The following is an 18,628-nucleotide window of genomic DNA, read 5'->3' as shown; positions in this document are numbered from 1 at the left end:
CAATCACAATGATCTACATATAACCCCATCCTCCCATGGGGACAGACAACAGAAAAGTGGGTGAAGGGAGACATCGGTCAGTGTAAAACATGAAAGAAAAATTTATAAAGGATCAAGGGTTCCTGAGGGAGAAAGGGTGGGTAGGGGGAAATGAGCTAACACCAAGGGCTCAAGGAGAAAGCAAATGTTTTGCAAATGATGATGGCAACATATGTGCAAATGTTCTTGACACAATGTATGTATGTATGGATTGTGATAAGAGCGGTACGAGCTCTCAATAAAATGATTTTTAAAAAATACTCAAAATTAGATTAACTAAATGGTAAAAAATCTTTTAAACAATTTTTTCCTAAGTTTTATTTTGTCCAGGATTTAATATATTCTTAGAGCTCAGGGATATGGGAGGGCATCACTTTGTTTCCTCCTCATCTGTTGCTCATTATGAATTTATCTACGCCATTCTTGTTTCTTCCTCAACCTCTCTCACATTTCCACTCCCCAAGGGGCCTCAATGGTCTCTAGCTCTGCCTACCTTCATGGTCCTCTCTGTTCTCATATATTCATTTTGCTGCCCTTCCAGTTTTGATTGTTTTCTTCCTCATTCCCACATACTTTACTCCTAGGATATTCATAAACAAACTGAGATGTGGGTATGTGTGTAGAGGACACTGAAGCCCAACTCTTGTGTACAAAGGTTTAGCATGCGTAGCTGCTGAACAAAAAGCCCACCCAGAGTAACCAGGAAGGGAGAGAAGTCTACTTTCCCATCAATTGACCTTTGAAAATTCTGTGGTCTTCAGATGTAGACGGTATAAAAACTACTGCTCTTTCAATGATACTTTACTGGCTGCCAGGAAATAAATAATTCTCATTTGTTTTAAAAGGGAGAAAATTTGTATTTATTTTAAAAATAAAGACATACTATAAACAAAAGAAAATGATGGCAACTTATGTACAAATGTGCTTGACACATGGATGGATGGATGGATTGTGATAAGAGCTATATGAGCCCCAACTAAAATTATTAAAAAAAATAAAAATTTTTTAAAAGGAGAAAATAAAGTTGTGCAATCATCATCACAATCGATTCTAATCATATTGTTTATTTTTGTACTCATTGTTATTAGCTCTCCAGTTCCCTCTAGCCTCCCCCATTTCATCTTACTAAATTCCTGCAATACTTTGTGTCATATGCATTTACTGTCTCCTCTTTGAAGAAGTGGGAATCCAGACTCAGGAAGATGAAGCTATCGCTCAAAGGTCACACAGTTAAGTCAGATTGGAACCAAGGTACAGCTGTGTCCCCTCTCAGGAAGGGCCAAACTCTTAAACAACCACACCCTTTCTCAGAATGGACACCCTCTCCTCTAAAAGGCATCCCTCTTCTCCAAGTGGCCCCACCCCTTCCCTACATGGCTCTGCCTCGCTTTCAAACTTCCCTGCACGCAGCCCACCCCCAGAACCTCTGCGGTGTTCACCGAATGTCTCCACTTTCATTCACTGTCTCATATCTTCATATCTTCTAAAAAAGATACACCTTCTCTGTGAAGCTTATTTCTAATTCTTATTATAGCAAAACCAGTCAAGTTGTCCTCCGTACTTTGATACAATTTTGTGAATTTGCTGGTGTACAGAAATGCATTTTTTTTTGGTAACTAACTTTTGTGTAATGATCTACCCTGTAACTTTGCTGAATTTAACTCAAATGAATTTTGTGTGAAATCTTCGGGATGTTTTATATAGGTTCAATTCATTTGTGAGTAGAGATAGTTTTCTCAACCCCCCCCACCCAATTTTGATAACTTTTACTTCTTTTTCTTGTCTAATTACTCTGACTAGAACTTCTCAGAATAATGTTGAACAGAAGTAGTGAAAGTGGGCATCCTTGTCTTTTTTCTCGTTTTAGGCGGAAAACTTTTCATCTTTCTCCATGGAATACAAAGTGAGTTTTGGGTGTGCAATAGTTGATGTTGATATTCTTAAGTGCTGTCAAGTTGATTCCAATTCAGAGCAACCCTGAGTACAACAGCATGAAACACAGCCTGGTCCTGTGCCGTCCCAACAATTGTAGTGTTTGAGGTCACTGCTACAGTCATTGTGTTGAGCATTTTCCTCTTTCTTGTGGACTCTCTAGTTTACTAAGCACGATGTCCTTGTCCAGGGACTGACTAGTTTCTCCTGATAACACATCCAAAGTATGGGATATGAAATTTTGCATTAATACATCCTAATATTCAAAATGTCTAATATTGTACAAAATATTAGGCATACAATGAGCAAGGAAAGCATGGCCACATTCACAGGACAAAAACAAATGAAAGACACCATCCCTAAAAAAGCCAAGACATTTGCTTAATAAATGAAGCCACGTCAGGAGGTAGCTTACAATCATAAACCAATGGTATTGAAAGAAGAAATCTGTTGAAAGCGTGGCTCCGTAATTGGTACAATACCAACTGACGTATTTCAACAAACAGAAGCAATGCAAGGAGTGTTCACTCATCTGTAGCAAGAAATTTGGAAGACAGCTGGCAAACTGGCAGAGATCCGTATTTGTGCCCATTCCAAAGAAAAGTATACAGCATAATACAGACGTTACCAAACAACTTCATTAATATCACACACAAGTAAGTTTACTGATTATAATTCAAAAGCAGGACCACAGATCGAAAAGAAGATATAAAATGTTATAAAATTAAAATAAATAGTATGGACTTCATTAAACATTATATGTAGTTCTAAAAAACAAAAGCAGTTACCCAGAACATTGATGGGGGACTGCATATATTTAAGACAGCTCTCTCTCCCTTCTCCCAAACATTGCTGTTGCTGCTTGTTGCTTACTGATGTTTTCAAAGTTGGTGTGAGGAGGGGTCAAGACAGTATTCCAGGTCACGTGTGGTCACTGAGATTTGTTCTGTTATATCAGTGGTCATCCAGTGACTCAAAAATATTTTCTTACAAGCTGAAATGCTAGTCTCTTAAGCACTCTCCAGGTTGCTGTAAGTTTTGATTAGATTTCATAGTTCCCCCAAAAGTTGATTCAGCCAGTTTTTTTTACCAGCTTAGTAACTTCTTCAGCAGAGGGATTAATTTTTGGAGTTCCCCATGCCACCATTTTCTGTTGACATTTCTTGATAGAAGGAGCTGTGCACAGTTGTCCCTGGGAGAGATGAGTAGCCCTGACAGAGAAGTGGCTGCTCAGAGATACACTCATCTCTGGCTGGGTAGTGTCAGAACTATCATGAGTACCACGCAGAAAGGAGGACACAGAAAGCCAGTTGGCATGAACTGGATCCCCACAGGATGGTGACAAAGGAATGGAAGAGAAATCTTCACTCAGCTCCCCTTGGATCCAGGCTCTTCCAAATTTGGTTCCTTTGTTCTTTCTTTTGTAGAATTAACACATGTGGCCCCTTAGGTTTGGAGAGACACAATCTCAGAACTGAGGTATGACTACAAAGGCCAGTCTGCTATTATATCTTGTTGCATCTGCTCTCTAAGACATGTGAATATGGTAACTCATCCCACTGATGGCCAGCATTTATTAGTCCCTCCTGACTGGCTAGACCAGCGTTCATATCCCTTTTTTTCCTTTATGTTTCCCTTTACGAATTAGATGCATGGTCAGAGATGACTTTTCTGGAGATAGAAAAGCTGCTGAAAGACTCAGTTGATTTCTAAACTAACACACTCATCTCTTTGGACCAGATATATATTTTGTATCAAAGGAGGCTTTCATGAATATGAATAATACCAGTTTACAATAGAGAATAAGTACAAATTCATCTTAAATACGTTGTTTTTGAAAAAAAAATCTATTAAGACAACTTGTTCTCATGTTGATGTAATCTTTCATCATGTTTTATTTTACCGAGAAAGCTTTGACATTTTTAAAGTTATTTAAAAATTTTTCTAAAAATGTCATCAATTCACAAAAGCCTCAAGAGAAGAACAGACAAAATTAGCCTAGCACCATATGGTAAAACAACTGTAGAGACTAAGAACAGCACAGAAACAGTTCTGTACGTCAGAACTCAGTGCTTTTGTTAGATCAGTATGATAAAAAGGAAGCCATACATTCTATACATATGAACAACAAAGAGCTGTCAGATTGCCTTGTGGGGCACAAAGGTAATGTATATTCTCTGTGGTGGCTCACATTTCTTAAAAAAAAAAAAAAGGTTTCCATTTTGGATACCAGTTGGTTTTCAGAAGCTCTTCTAGGGCAAAAATCACAGACATAGTCCAGTACCACTGCAACTCTTGCTGAGCAAGATGACCAAATCCCTACTGTTTAAGTAACAGAAAGTGATGTCCTTCTCTCATCCAAGGACTAGTCAGGCCTGACCCAGCTTAGCTTCCAAGATCAGATGAGTTGGGTATGTTCAGGGTGGCATGGCCACAGAAAAGAATGTGCCTTTCTTATCCTGGCACTCAGTAGGGGGCAGTCCCAGAGGAGGAAGATCATACCAACCTTCTCGAAGCATTACAATGAAATATACTGGTTTCAGCAATTTACTTGGAAATGCATAAAAATGATGGGTGGGTAAAGCAATAGATGGATAGGTATGTAATATGACAGTAAAGTGATAAAATCAAAGCTGGAGGGTATATATCGTAGCTATTTTAAGATTTCAACTTTTTGTATAGCTGAAAATTTCCCTAATACAATTTTGCATATAGAACATAAAAAGGAATAACATTCCAATAGGACACACAAATAATACAAGTTAGGGAAAACAATTTCTTTAACAGGGTTAGAACCAATTCAGACTCAGTTCACTGTGTGCATTTCATCAATGCCAATGAGACGCGTGACAGACCAAAAATTCTTCCCAGGAAATAGTCCCTGTGAGGTCATCAGAATTCTACTTTTGGGCTTGCAGAGAATACTGACTCTTTCTAAGGTAAAAAGTCATCACTAGGCTTTGTTTTGCTTCAAGATGGCTGCGGGGATGTATTTGGAACATTACCTGGACAGTATTGAAAACCTGCCCTTCGAGTTGCAGAGAAACTTTCAGCTCATGAGGGACCTAGACCAAAGAACCGAGGACCTGAAGGCTGAGATTGACAAGTTGGCCACTGAGTACATGAGTAGTGCCCGCAGCCTGAGCTCCGAGGAGCAGCTTCTTCTCAAACAGATCCAGGAAGCCTATGGCAAGTGCAAAGAGTTCGGGGACGACAAGGTGCAGCTTGCCATGCAGACCTATGAGATGGTGGACAAACACATCCGGCGGTTGGACACAGACCTGGCCCGGTTTGAGGTGGATCTGAAGGAGAAGCAGGTCGAGTCCAGTGACTACGACAGCTCCTCCAGCAAAGGCAAAAAGAGTCGGACTCAAAAGGAGAAAAAACTGCCCGGGCTCGGTCCAAAGGGAAAAACTCCGATGAAGAGACCCCCAAGGCTGCCCAGAAGAAGCTCAAGCTTGTGCGCACAAGTCCTGAGTACGGCATGCCCTCGGTGACCTTCGGCAGCGTCCACCCCTCCCATGTGCTGGATATGCCCGTGGATCCCAATGCGCCGACCTACTGCCTTTGCCACCAGGTCTCCTACGGAGAAATGATCGGCTGTGACAACCCTGATTGTTCCATTGAGTGGTTCCACTTTGCCTGCGTGGGGCTGACAACCAAACCCCGAGGGAAATGGTTTTGCCCACGCTGCTCCCAAGAACGGAAGAAGTAGATGCGGCCTGGGAGTGCAACACAGTTTCTCCCACGCCCTCCTGCCCCCCACCCACCCCAGATCTGGGCTGGTGGGGAGAGGAATGCCTGTGCTGGGCCCGGAGGTGCAGGGAGAAGGGGCGGTGTAGTTCCGCCATCTCTCCTTCGGCCCTCCCCCTCTTCTGGTGCTGAGGCTGCATCCCAATCCTGCAGGGAGGGGTGCGCAGCCACCACGGTGTGGGTGCGTGCTTGCTCTCTTCCCCCCAGAGGGCAGCGCTCTCGCCCACTTCCTTCTGCCTCCGCAGAGGTTGGTGCTGTCTTTCAGAGGGGTGGGCCGCTCCATGCCCCTTGCTTTGTATTTAAGGACTGGAGCAGTAAGCATGGGCCCACTACCAGCCCTCCAGCTTCTCCCCACCCACCTCCAAGGGGCGGGGGGGGGGGGGGGGGCAAGGTGTGACCAGTTTTCTTCTTCATTCTCTTCCTGCTTTTTCCAGGGTGCAGGCTCCCCAGAGTATCTGGGCTGTGGCCCTGTTTGCAAGGACACTCCTTCCCCCATGCCAAGGGGGTTCATCCCGGCCTTGTGACTAGGGGAGGGCAGGTGATCCTCAGATGACACATGGAAAGGAATTGGGGTAGGTGAATAAAAGCTATACATGTCAACAACAAAAAAGTCATCACTAGGCAAAAAGGCATGCAGGCAGATGTGTGAAGGTATGATACAGATCTCTGTGTCTAAATGGAAATAAAAACAGCTGCAGAAAGGGGAAGGGAAAGTGGTGGCAAAAGCGCTTGAACTGGACTTAGACAAAGGAATATTAATTTATAGAAAGGAACCATAGACTGTTTTCAAAACAGTAAGTCAATGTACTGGCAGAAGAAAGATCGACTGCAAATCGGAGCAGAGCTATATTTCCTCACATTCTTCTGTTAGGAGTGTAGAGACCAGTCTGGAAGCTGGACTCCTGTTTATCAAATAAAAATTGGATTTACAGGCTCATGTTTTGAGTCTATACCATGCATGCTATTCTCTATACAAAACACAAAAAACATATGTACTCAGTTAAAACCGGTTTTACATGAGCACCAATCATAAAGCTAAAAATCAATTAAAAAAATGAACTTTTAAATATATCAAAGCAGGAGCTCATTTGTCTATGGAATTTCTAGAAGGACTCATTAAAATCTCTTTCCGTTCTCTTGTCTGTTGTCTGTTTGTTTATTTTTCTGTTTATTCCTGGTGCTCATGAATAGGACTGCAATAAAAAGCTAACCCTACTCTCGGAAACAAGGTTTTGAAGAATGCGATGTAATTTGAATTATGTCCTTCCTCTAAAGAGAACAGACTGAGAAATGTGAATTCTTGTACAGAAACAAACAAACCAAAGAATAAATATAGCAGATTATATGGGAGGGGGTCATTAAGCTCACAGATACTGGGCAGGGGTGGGGGGTTTGAGTGCGAGCTCAGATCAAGGGTGTCTGTTGGTAACTTGTCTGTCACTGGCTGTGTGAGCTTGGGCTAGATACATTTTAGATTTATATGTGGGGACTTCAAAAAAATCTGTGGGGTAAAAGGAATGAAAGATCATGGAAATAGTCCATGTACTTTTTAAGCCCTCTCTATATCATCTTCTTTAAAATAGGGTAACAATAATACTGTGAAGATTAAATAAATCAATACATGCAATGTGCTTCAGTGTTTAGTTGCTATTAATGTATTAGCTACTATCATTATTCATATTGTGAAGTTAAAAAAAATAAAAGAAAAAAGACAGCTGTAATTAGTCCCTCCTTCCCTAATTGAAGCAGAAGATTCAACAACATATTGAGTCTCTTTGAGCCCTCCTTCCTCTGAAGTATATCTCCCTTTTTTCGTTAACCAGCTACCTTTGCTATCTTAATTTTTATAGTAAAATCTCATTTCAGCCTGGCCTCCATGTACGTTACTCTGCTGAAATATTTCGGCTAATGGTCACTAAAATCATTCTGTGAAATCATATGGATGATTTTGCCTCTTTATGCTTAAATTGCTAATGAACCTCTACTTTGAAAAGTACTCTCCATTTTCGGGATTAACATTGACACTTTTTGAGGGGTGTGTGTGTCTTTTTTGGTCCTCTCCTGATACACACACACCCACTCCTCACTTATCAAAATGGTTAAGGTTCCAGACTATGCATAACATTGTTATGCAAAATAGAAGTGAAAATGAAAGATGACCACATCAGACCACAAAATAGAAGATGACTAAATCATTATAACACAGCTAGACTGCAAAACCAGTAAGACACATGGCCCAGTCATGTTGATACACAACTTTAACATTGTTGGTGTTTGTTTACAGGACTCCTAGTGGTGTAGTGGGGTATGTGTTAGGCTGCTAACTGCAAGATCAGCAGTATGAAACCAGATAAGGCTTTCTACTTCTGTAAAGATTTATAGTCTCAGAAACCCACAAGGGGTAGTGCTACTCTGTCCTATAGAATGGCTATGGTCACAATCTATTTGATAGCAGTGAGACTGGTTTTGAATTTTGGGGGCATTTGTTACTGCTATTGTGGTACATGGGAAATAGTGGATAGTGAGATAGCCGGTAATTGAGGAATGTCTTTCTTCCTCTTATGCTTTAGTATGCCAGGTGAGATAGTGGGCTACTTGTTGGGCTACTAACTGCAAACTCAACAGTTTGACCTCACCAACAGCTTGGAGGGAGAAAGACAAAGGCTGTGTGCTCCAGTAAAGATCTGAAGTCTTGGAAACCATAGGGAGCAACTCTTTTCTACCCTATATGGTCACAATAAGTATACATCAACTCAATGGCAGCTTTTGTTTTTCTCTCCTCTCTGTCCATTCCTAAAATACTGCCAATTCTAGAGTCTATAATTTTTTTCTTCAAGGTATCCACATGTGTTTTCAAAGGAATAGACGAACAGTTCTCATAACAACGTAAGTGGTGATTATCCCAATTCTAAAATTCAACCCCAGATTTCATTTTTAACCACTTACTAGAGTGCTCTCCTTGAATTTAAAGAGATCACAAACTTACACTGTTTAAAACTGGAGTAATTTCACCTTAATCTTGAGATTGCAGTTAATACAGCACCATCTACTTAGCATTCCAATATAGAAAACTGATACTCACCCTGAAATTCTTCTTCCTTATTTTTATAATCTGATGTCATAAAAGATCCACCAAGCCCACTGCCACCAACTGGATTCTGACACATACTGATCTTTTTTTGAAAATCATTTTATTGAGGGCTCATACAATTCTTATCACAATCAATACATCCATCCATTGTGTCAAGCACATTTATTGCCATCACCATTCTCAAACCATTGCTGTCTACTTGAGCCCTTACTATCAGCTCCTCATTTCCCCCCTCCCTCCCTGCTCCCCTCCTTCATGAACCCTTGATAATTTATAAATTATTTTTTGTCATATCTTAAACTCTCTGATGTCTTCCTTCACCCACTTTTCTGTTGTCTATCCCCAAGGGAGGAGGTTATATGCAGATCCTTGTAATCGGTTCCCTCTTTCTACCCCACCTTCCCCCCACCCTAACACATATTGATCTTATAGGACAGGGTAGAACTGCCCCATAAAGCCGCAGATTGCCATACATCTTTCTCCCATGGAGCGGTTGGTGAGTTTGAACAGGTGACTTTTACATAGCAGCTGAATGCTTACCCACTGTACCACTAGCACTTTTCCCCCTTAATTAAAAAAAATCATTTTATTAGGGGCTCATACAACTCTCATCACAATCCATCCATACATCAATTGTGTAAAGCACATGTGTACATTCATTGCCCTCACCATTCTCAAAACATTTGCTCTCCACCTAAGCCGCTGGCATCAGCTCATTTTTTCCACTCCCTCCCTGCTCCCCCCTCGCTCATGAACCCTTGATAATTTATAAATTATTATTTTGTCATATCTTTCCCTGTCCGATGTCTCCCTTTACCCACTTTTCTGTTGTCTATCCCCCAGGGAAGAGGTCACATGCAGATCTTTGTAATCGGTTCCCCCTTTTCAACTCACCCTCCCTCTATGCTCCCAGTACCGCCACTCACACCCCAACTCCTGAAGGTATCATCCACCTTGGATTCCCTGTGTTTGAAGTTCCTATCGGTACGAGTGTACATCCTCTGGTCTAGCCAGACTTGCAAGGGAGAATTTGGATCATGATAGTGAGGGGGAGGGGGGAAGAAGCATTTAGCAACTAGAGGAAAGTTGTATTTTTCATCGTTGCTACATCACACCCTGACTGGCTCATCTCCTCCCCGAGACCCCTCTGCAAGGGGATCTTTTTTTTGTTCTGATGATGCCTGATACCTGATCCCTCTGACACCTCGTGATCGCACAGGCTGGTGTGCTTCTTCAATGTGGGCTTTCTTGCTTCTGAGCTAGATGGCTGCTTGTTTACCTTCAAGTCTTTAAGACCCCAGATACGGTATCTTTTGATAGCCGGGCACCATCTGCTTTCTTTGCCACATTTGCTTATGCACTCATTTGTCTTCAGCAATTGTATCATGGAGGTAAGCACACAATGATATGATTTTTTGTTCTTTGATGCCTGATAACTGATCCCTTTGGCACCTCGTGATCACACAGGCTGGTATGCTTCTTTCATGTGGGCTTTGTCGCTTCTCAGCTAGAGTGCCGCTTGTTTACCTTCAAGCTTTGAGGACCCTAAACGCTATCTTTTTTGATAGCTGGGCCCCATCAGCTTTCTTCACCACATTTGACCACTAGCACTCTTAATTGGTTATGAGATTATATCAATTCTTCCTAAGGAACATCATTCAAATGTATATATTTGTCTTCTCATATTCAATTCCTTAGAATAGTTGCTATATCATTATAAGTCTTAGTTTTGCCATATGTAAAATGAGGATAATAAAAACATCTACTCACTAAATTTAAATAAAAAAATACAGTCCTTAGCACACAGCAAATGCTCAGTAAATTGATAACCATAAGCGTTAGGTACTCCAACAGTCTTTAAGAAATACTCGTTTCTCTCACATCCTATTGCACAACCAACCAATACATGTCTGACATAATGCTAATCCCTATTGCTCCCATTCTTATAACATCAACTCACCCCATTATAATCAGTCAACCTGATAAATCCTTATTAACTTGCATAGTTCTTGCTATTCAAAACATTAATGAATGAATGAAAAGTTTATATGGATTTTCAATTGTAGGGAAGCAGATGTGCACAAACAGTTCTGGTAGAATAGGAAGGCAGTGATAGGTTGCAAACCTAGGTCTTTGAAAACCATTGTTGTCTTATGGTAACAAAAGGAAATGAATCATTTGTTTGCCACCTTTTAAAGATACATTCTTGTTTAAAATACAGTGTCCTAATCAAGAGAGCCATTAAATAACAGAATAGGTAGAGAAGAAAACTGTTATTTTCCAAGCTCCCTGCATGTCACAGGCAAGGCATGGATGATGGCCAAGGCGCTGACAATCACACAGTATTTCCTACAGGAAATTGGGGTATGGTAGAAAAGGAAAATTGTTTTTTAATGCTAGACTCCTTCAAAGAAAACAGAATAGACTTTTAAAAAGACTATCCTCTTTTCTTTGATATAGGTAGAAGAATTACTGAGAAGGCTTAGAACCACATCCAATCATTTAAGAACTAATGCCTTTTTAGAAGTATATTGTTACAGTTCATATAATCCCATATTTTGCATTCAAAGGGATTTTTTTCTTTTTTAAATTGTGGCAAAGTATATATATAACAACACATTTGCCATTTCAATTATTTTCAAATGTATAATTCAGTGGTCTTAATTATACTAATCAAACTGTACAACCTCGCCATATCTGTTTTCATATTTTTAAAGAACCCTTAATAGAAACTCAGTACATGTTAAGCCAGAGGTCCTCAAACTTTTTAAACAGGGGTCAGTTCACTGTCCCTCAGACCCTTTGGAGGGCCAGACTATAGTTTAAAAAAAACTATGAACAAATTCCTATGCACACTGTACATATCTTATTTTGAAGTAAAAAAAACAAACAGGGCAAAAACACCCAGCAGGCCGGATAAATGTCCTTGGTGGGCCGCATGTGGCCTGCGGGCTGTAGTTTGAGGACGCCTGCAAATCACTCTCCGTTTTCCCCTCTTATTGTCATTTGCCCATTCTAGATATTTCATTTAAGTAGAATCAAGATATCTGTTCTTATATATCTGATTTTTTTCCACAAAGCATCTTGTTTTTTGGGGTGAATAATGCTGCAACAAACCTTGGTGCATAAATATCTGTTTGAACCCCTGCATTCAAGTCTTTAGGGGATATGTAAGTAGGAGTGAAATTGCTGGGCCATAGTCTACATATGATTACAGGCTTTGGTATAGACTATACTTCAACACAAAGAAAACACAAATCCTCATAAATGGACCAATAAGCAACATCTTGATAAATGGAATAAAGACAGAAGCTGCCAAGGATTTCATTTTATGTGGTTCCATAATCAATGCTCCTGATTATGTATCAGAACTTAAATTGTGAACACGCAACTTTACAGAAAGCTATGGAGAACAGCGCAAATCGAAATCCATTTGCAGGGTCCACACAGATTGAGCCACTGTGAATACTGTCTGAGCATGGTTGAGTTTATAATGCAGTCACCAAGGATTTTTGTCTTGCTTGGATCTACAATCAAAGCTCAGGGAAGCAACAGTCAAGAAATCAAAAGAGGTATTTCACTCAACATATCTGCTGCAAAAAACCTCTTTAAAATGTTAACAATAACAGCAACAACAACAACAAAAATGCCACCTTGAGAACTAAGATGAGTCTAACCCAAGCCAGGGTATTTTTTTTGTTTAAATAATTTTATTGGGGGCTGATACAACTCTTATCACAATCCATACATTCACCCATTGCACGTTTGTACATTTGTTGCCATCATCATTCTCAAAACATTTGCTTTCTGCTTCAGCCCTTGGTATCAGCAACTCATTCCCCTCCTCCATCGCTGCTCCCTCCTCCCTCATGATCCCTGATAATTTAGAAATTATTATTATTTTGTCATGTCTTACACTGGCGTCTTCCTTCACCCACTTTTCTGTTGTCCCTCCCCCAGGGTGGGGGTTATATGTAGATCCTTGTAATTGGTTCCCCTTTTTTACCCCAACTTCCCTCCACCCTCCTGGTATCGCCACTCTCACCACTGGTCCTGAGAGGTTCATCTGTCCTAGATTCCATGTTTCCAGTTCCTATTTGTAGCCATGGTATTTTCACTTGCCTCATATGCATGTGAAAAACTGAAGAATTGCTGCCTTTGAATTACAGTGTTGGTAAAGAATATTGAATGCACCATGATCTAACAGAAGAATAAACCAATCTGTCTTGGAAGTACAGTCAGAATGCTCTATAGAAGGGAGACTGGAGAGATTTCATGTCAAACACTTTGAAAATGTTATCAGAGGCATTAATCCATAGAGAAGGACATTATGTTTGGTAGAAGGTCATTGAAAAAGAAGAAGAACCTCAATAAATTGGAGGCAAACAGTGAGCTCAAGTAAGTAAAAAATATGAGGATAGAGTAGGATTAGACAACATTCCATTCTGCTGTATGCAGAGGTACTGAGAATTAGAAGCAACTTAATACTGCCTAAATAATAACAGCAACATCAGAGATTTATTGTTTGAAATTGAAGAAGCACTAAACTGCCTCCAAAGCTGCTGTGCCATTATATTATCCCACTAGCAATGGACCAAAGTTCCAATTTTTGCACATCCTCATCAACACGCATTATTTCCCATTTTGCTGATAACAGTCATCCATATGGGGATAAAGTGGTTTCTCGTGGTTTGGTTCTGCTTTCACTAGTGACTAATGACACTGACTACCTTTCATGAACTTAATTATTTGTAATATCCTATTAGATAAAAAGTCTATCCAAGACCTTTTTTGGATAAGTTGAATGTACTTTTATTGTTAAGATTGTAAGAGTGCTTTATGTATTCTGGATATTAAGTTTTTATCCAGATAAACAGGTTCCCCATATTTTCAGTAGGCTGTCTCTTTTTCCTGAAGTCCTATGAGTAATAAATGTTTGAAATCCTGATGCACTTCTGTTGATCGATTCTATCTTTAGTTGTGTATGGTTTTTAGTGGTATAGAGAATATTCTGTTGTTATAAATAGGTTTCAAAGTACTACAAATATGTTTTCTTTCAGTTTTTCATTTTAATTCTTACAATTTGGTCTTTGATCTACTTTGATTTGGTTTTCATATAGGATGTGAGGTATTGGTTCATGTTCATTCTTTTGTTTGGGGAAATGTGGTTGTCTCAGCACCACTTGTTGGAGAAGACTTAATATTTTCCTGTAATTAAATTGGCACCTTTGTCAAAAGTTAATTCACAATATGTGGATTAATTTCTATGTTCTCATTTTTTTATTTATAAAAATATAATTTGTTTAACTATAATTAGCACATCATACAATTCAATAGTTCATTTCATAAGCTTTGACTGGATCCAAGCAAGATGAAATCCTGAAAAACTTAGATCTTTTCACCATTTATATTGATGTTTCCTATTGGTCCAGTTGTAAGGATTTTGCTTTTTAAAAAGTCATTTGATTGGGGGCTCATACAACTCTTATCACAATCTATACATCCATCCATTGTGTCAAGCACAGTCGTTGCCATCATCATTCTCAAAATATTTGCTTTCTACTTGAGCCCTTGGTATCAGCTTGTTTCCCCCCTCTCTCCCTGTTCTCCTTCCCTCAGGAACCCTTGATAATTTGTAAATTATTATTTTGTCATATTTTACACTGTCCGACATCTCCTTTCACCCACTTTTCTGTTGTCCGTCCCCCAGGGAGGAGGTTATATGTAGATCCTTGCAATCAGTTCCCCTTTTCTATCCCACCCTTCTCCACCCTCCCAGTATTGTCACTCTCACCACTGGTCCTGAAGGGATCATCTGTCCTGGATTCCCTATGTTTCCAGTGCCTATCTATACCAGTGTGCATCCTCTGGTCTAGCCAGATTTGTAAGGAAGAATTGGGATGATCATAGTGGGTGAGGTAAGAAACATTTAGGAACTAAAAGAAAGATGTATGTTTCATTTTTGCTATGCTGGACCCTGACTGGCTTGTCTTCTCCCTGAGATACTTCTGTAAGGGGGATATCCAGTTGCCCAGGATGGGTCTTGGATCACCAATCCGCACTCCCTCATTTACAATGATTTGATTGTTTGTTCTTTGATGCCTGATACCTGATCCCTTTGACACCTTGTGATAACACAGGCTGATGTGCTGCTTCTGTGTGGGTTTTGTTGTCTCTGAGCTAGATGGCCACTTGTTTACCTTCAAGCCTTTAAGACCCCAGATGCTTTATCTTTTGATAGCCGAGCACCATCAGCTTTCTTCACCACTTTTGCTTATGCACCCATTTGTCTTCAGCGATTGTATCGGGAAGGTGAGCACACAATGATATGAGTTTTTGTTCTCTGATGCCAGATACCTGATCCCTTCGACACCTTGTGATCACACAGGCTGGTGTGCTTCTTCCATGTGGGTTTTGTTGCTTCTGAGTTAGATGGCTGCTTGTTTAAGACCCCAGACATTTTATCTTCTGATAGCCAGGCTCCATCAGCTTTCTTCACCACATTTGCTTATGCACTCGCTTTGTCTTCAGCGATTGTGTCGAAAACGTGAACATCATGGAATGTCAGTTTTTAGATCAAAGTTTGTTTTTTTAACAAAGTATTCTTACATTGAGGGAGTACTTGAGTGGAGGCCCAATGTCCATCTGCTACCTTAATACTAAACCTATAAATATATTTACATAGATCTATTTCCCCATCATCATATATAAATATATTTACATATGTACATGCCTTTATTTAGACCTCTATAAATGCCCTTTACCTCCTAGCTCTTTTCTCTATTTCCTTTTACTTTCTTCTTGTCCCACTATCATGCTCAGCCTTCATTTGGGTTTCAGTAATTCCTCTCGGTTACATTACCCTGATCAAACCTTACCAGGCCTCCTACATCTTCCTCACCACCGATTTGGATCACTTGTTGTTCCTTTGTTCCAAGGTTTGTTAACACCACTTTCTTCCCCCTCATCTTCCCCTATCCCATGCTCCCCCGAAACCATCAGTCCCGCTGTTTTCTCCTCCAGATTGTTCATCTAGTCTATCTTAATACAGACCTGTGGAGATAATAACATGCACAAAAACAAGACAGAGCAAAACAAAGCAACAAAAGAAGACAAAACAACAAACATCCAATGCAACAACGACAACAAAGAAAAGCCTATATTTAATTCAAGGACTATTTGTTGGCCTTTAGGAGTGTTTTCTGGTTGAGTCTGACGGAGTGCCAAGCCCTGTCCCCAAAGTCTATTTCTGGTATTCCCTGGGGGTTTCATTGCTCGGTTCCTCTTGCTGTTCTGTTGCATGCCCTTAGTGTTTTGCCTCTGTGTGTTGGGATCAGATCGGCCGCAATTCCCACACTGTGTCTCCAGTGTTGTCCCCTGTAGGGCTATGGGTCAGTGAGTGATGTCCTGTCTCATAGTGGGGCTGGCCATATGGTCTCTGTGGATTGGCTGCTCTGAGCGGGAATCTCGTCAAGGCTTGGTAGGCCAAAATGTGCTCCACTTTCTCTTCCACTCCTTCATTTGCTCCCGTGTGCTCTGATCAGAAATGTCCCTCTCCCTGAGCTGCAGCTTCAATGCTGTCCTCTGAAGTAAATTCTTCTGGGGGAAGGGGCAAGTGTCCATGTAGTTGGGATTGGGGCTGGCCCCTGGTTCTCAATTTTTATATCATTATTTTATACCAACTGTTATACTGAAGTTGTCATGGATTTTTTTTTTGGTCTTGCTTGGATTTACAATCAATGCTCATGGAAGAGTTGTTGCAGTAGACTCTGCTCTTTTTAGGCACCTAACATCCTTAATAAGCCACACTGGAAGGACTTGATGTTGAAATCCCATTAAGTTAACTAGGCTTTACCTCAAACTTAGGTAGGTGTGGATTTACCATTATGAATGAATATTATTGAGAGTTTTGCCCTATCACCAACTCCCATTATTTGTGTAAACAGTGTCCAGTAACTTAAAGAGTTTAATCTGTACAAGTCAACAATTCATACAGTGCAGTTCACGGCTGGCCTATATGTGTATAATTTCCTTTTCTCAATGGGATTTCCAATTCCATACCATTGGCTAAATTAATGGCACTATCAATAGAATTACCTAATACCAGGAGATGACTGATAATCCTCTCTAACATAAAATGACAATGATATCTGTAAGGTAAGCCAGAGACAGACAGATAGCCAGCCAGAATTTGTGTGTGTGTGTGTGTGTGTGTGTAAGAGAGAGAGAGACAAATCTCAAAACTATTTATTTTAATTGCCTGAAATTTAAGAGTAAGCATTTTAAATTGTACTCTCAGTGATGGGATAGCTAAGGACCTACAAAAGAAATTCCTTATTGCTATAATTTTAATAGTATCTTGGGAAATTAGTCCATAATTTTATATACTATAAAATTAGAAAGCTTAGCAGTTTTAATGAGTTTTAAATGTTTTACAAAGTTTTATCTAAATTAATTGATTGGTATTATAATTATTTTAATAGAGGTAGTCACTTTGGGAAGAAAATAATGATAAAAGAGATTAAATTGGAAAGCTGATTTTTTATCTCTGATTCAGCTCAGAACATCAAAAAATGGCTTAATAGTTATCTAATTTTCTTAACTACACTTAAGCATTTTAAAATAGTTTTAGTAATGTATTCTTGCAGAGCTAGATGTCACTAGAATTTCTTTTATATTACTCTACAGCCTTTAAAAAGTAGTATGTTATTTAATCTAAGAGGTCAATATGTACTTGTTAGGTTTGCGCTTTATGGACTCTTCTCTTTCCCAATGGTTATTTCTTCCTTTATACTGATCTTGATGTGCATTTGGTATGGGATTTACTAAACAGGGTAGAGAATGTAACTAATGATCTTCTAAAAATATTTAGCTATTCCAAAAAGTAGGAGTTTCTAGCAGGCAGTCCTTAAGAATATGCAGTTAGAGTACTGTGTTTTCAAACTTTATGGTTCTTTGCAAAACAGAAAGGAGCTTTGGTGGTTGCTGTGGGATAAGCATTGTGCTGTTAACTGCCAGGTGGCCAGTTGTTCAAACCCATCAGTTGCTCCCTAGGTGAAAGATCAAGTTATCTGCTCCCATAAAGACTTCAGTGTTGGAAACTCTGAGGAGCCATTCTATTCTGCCCTTAAGGGTCACTATGAGTCAGAATTGCTTGATGGCAGTAGGCTTGGTTTAGGGGAACAACCTTGAGATAGTTCACTGTGCCAGCCTGGCCGATAAACACAAGTGGGATTAATTGAAGGGCAGAGAGATAAGTGGCTCAGTGAGCCTCGCCTTTCTTGTCTCTCGCTCTTTAATCATCGGAACAGTGTGCAGCTGCCTTGCTTGTTCTGTGTCTCAATTATGGGCTACGCTACCCGTGGGACGCCTAGCCTATGGACTGTGTCGCTATAAGTTGAGGTCCCTTTAAGACCACATGATTGAAATTTACATCTCTGGAGCTGGGGACTGACAGTTGGTGACCTGTCTTGCTGTTTGCTGCCTGTGCTGGGATAGCCTAGCTCTCTCTCTCTACAGAGGACAACCTGGCGGCTCTCAAGACTTGAAGGACTGCCAGTGCCTCACAACTCTCTCACAGGAGTGAATTGCACTGAGCCATTTGTACTGATTTATAATTTAATTGTTCATTTCTTGTTATATATCTATCTTTATAAATATATATATAAAATCATCAGCAATCTGTTTTTCTCTCTCTAGAGAACCCTGTCTAATACATACCCTCACACATACTTGTAATCAGCCCATCTAATACTTATGTGAAGGCTGTTAAGGACATATAATCTTATGTGTGGAATTTTACCTAAGAAGAAA

The 18,628-nt window shown here is 40.0% G+C and overlaps 1 protein-coding gene and 1 pseudogene across 9 annotated transcripts in view; one reads left to right on the top strand and one right to left on the bottom strand.

Moving 5' to 3' along the window:
* TANC2 (tetratricopeptide repeat, ankyrin repeat and coiled-coil containing 2) overlaps window positions 1–18,628 on the bottom strand; it is a 364,118-nt gene that overhangs the window by 128,583 nt on the left and 216,907 nt on the right. The gene's annotated exons all lie outside the window — the stretch shown is intronic.
* Window positions 4,935–5,783, top strand: LOC142459961 (inhibitor of growth protein 4 pseudogene; annotated as a pseudogene).

The sequence above is a fragment of the Tenrec ecaudatus genome, chromosome 10, assembly GCF_050624435.1.
Source record: "Tenrec ecaudatus isolate mTenEca1 chromosome 10, mTenEca1.hap1, whole genome shotgun sequence".
Taxonomy (NCBI): domain Eukaryota; kingdom Metazoa; phylum Chordata; class Mammalia; order Afrosoricida; family Tenrecidae; genus Tenrec; species Tenrec ecaudatus.
Note: the sequence above shows the minus strand (reverse complement) of the source record. Positions and strands in the feature narration are given on the sequence as shown.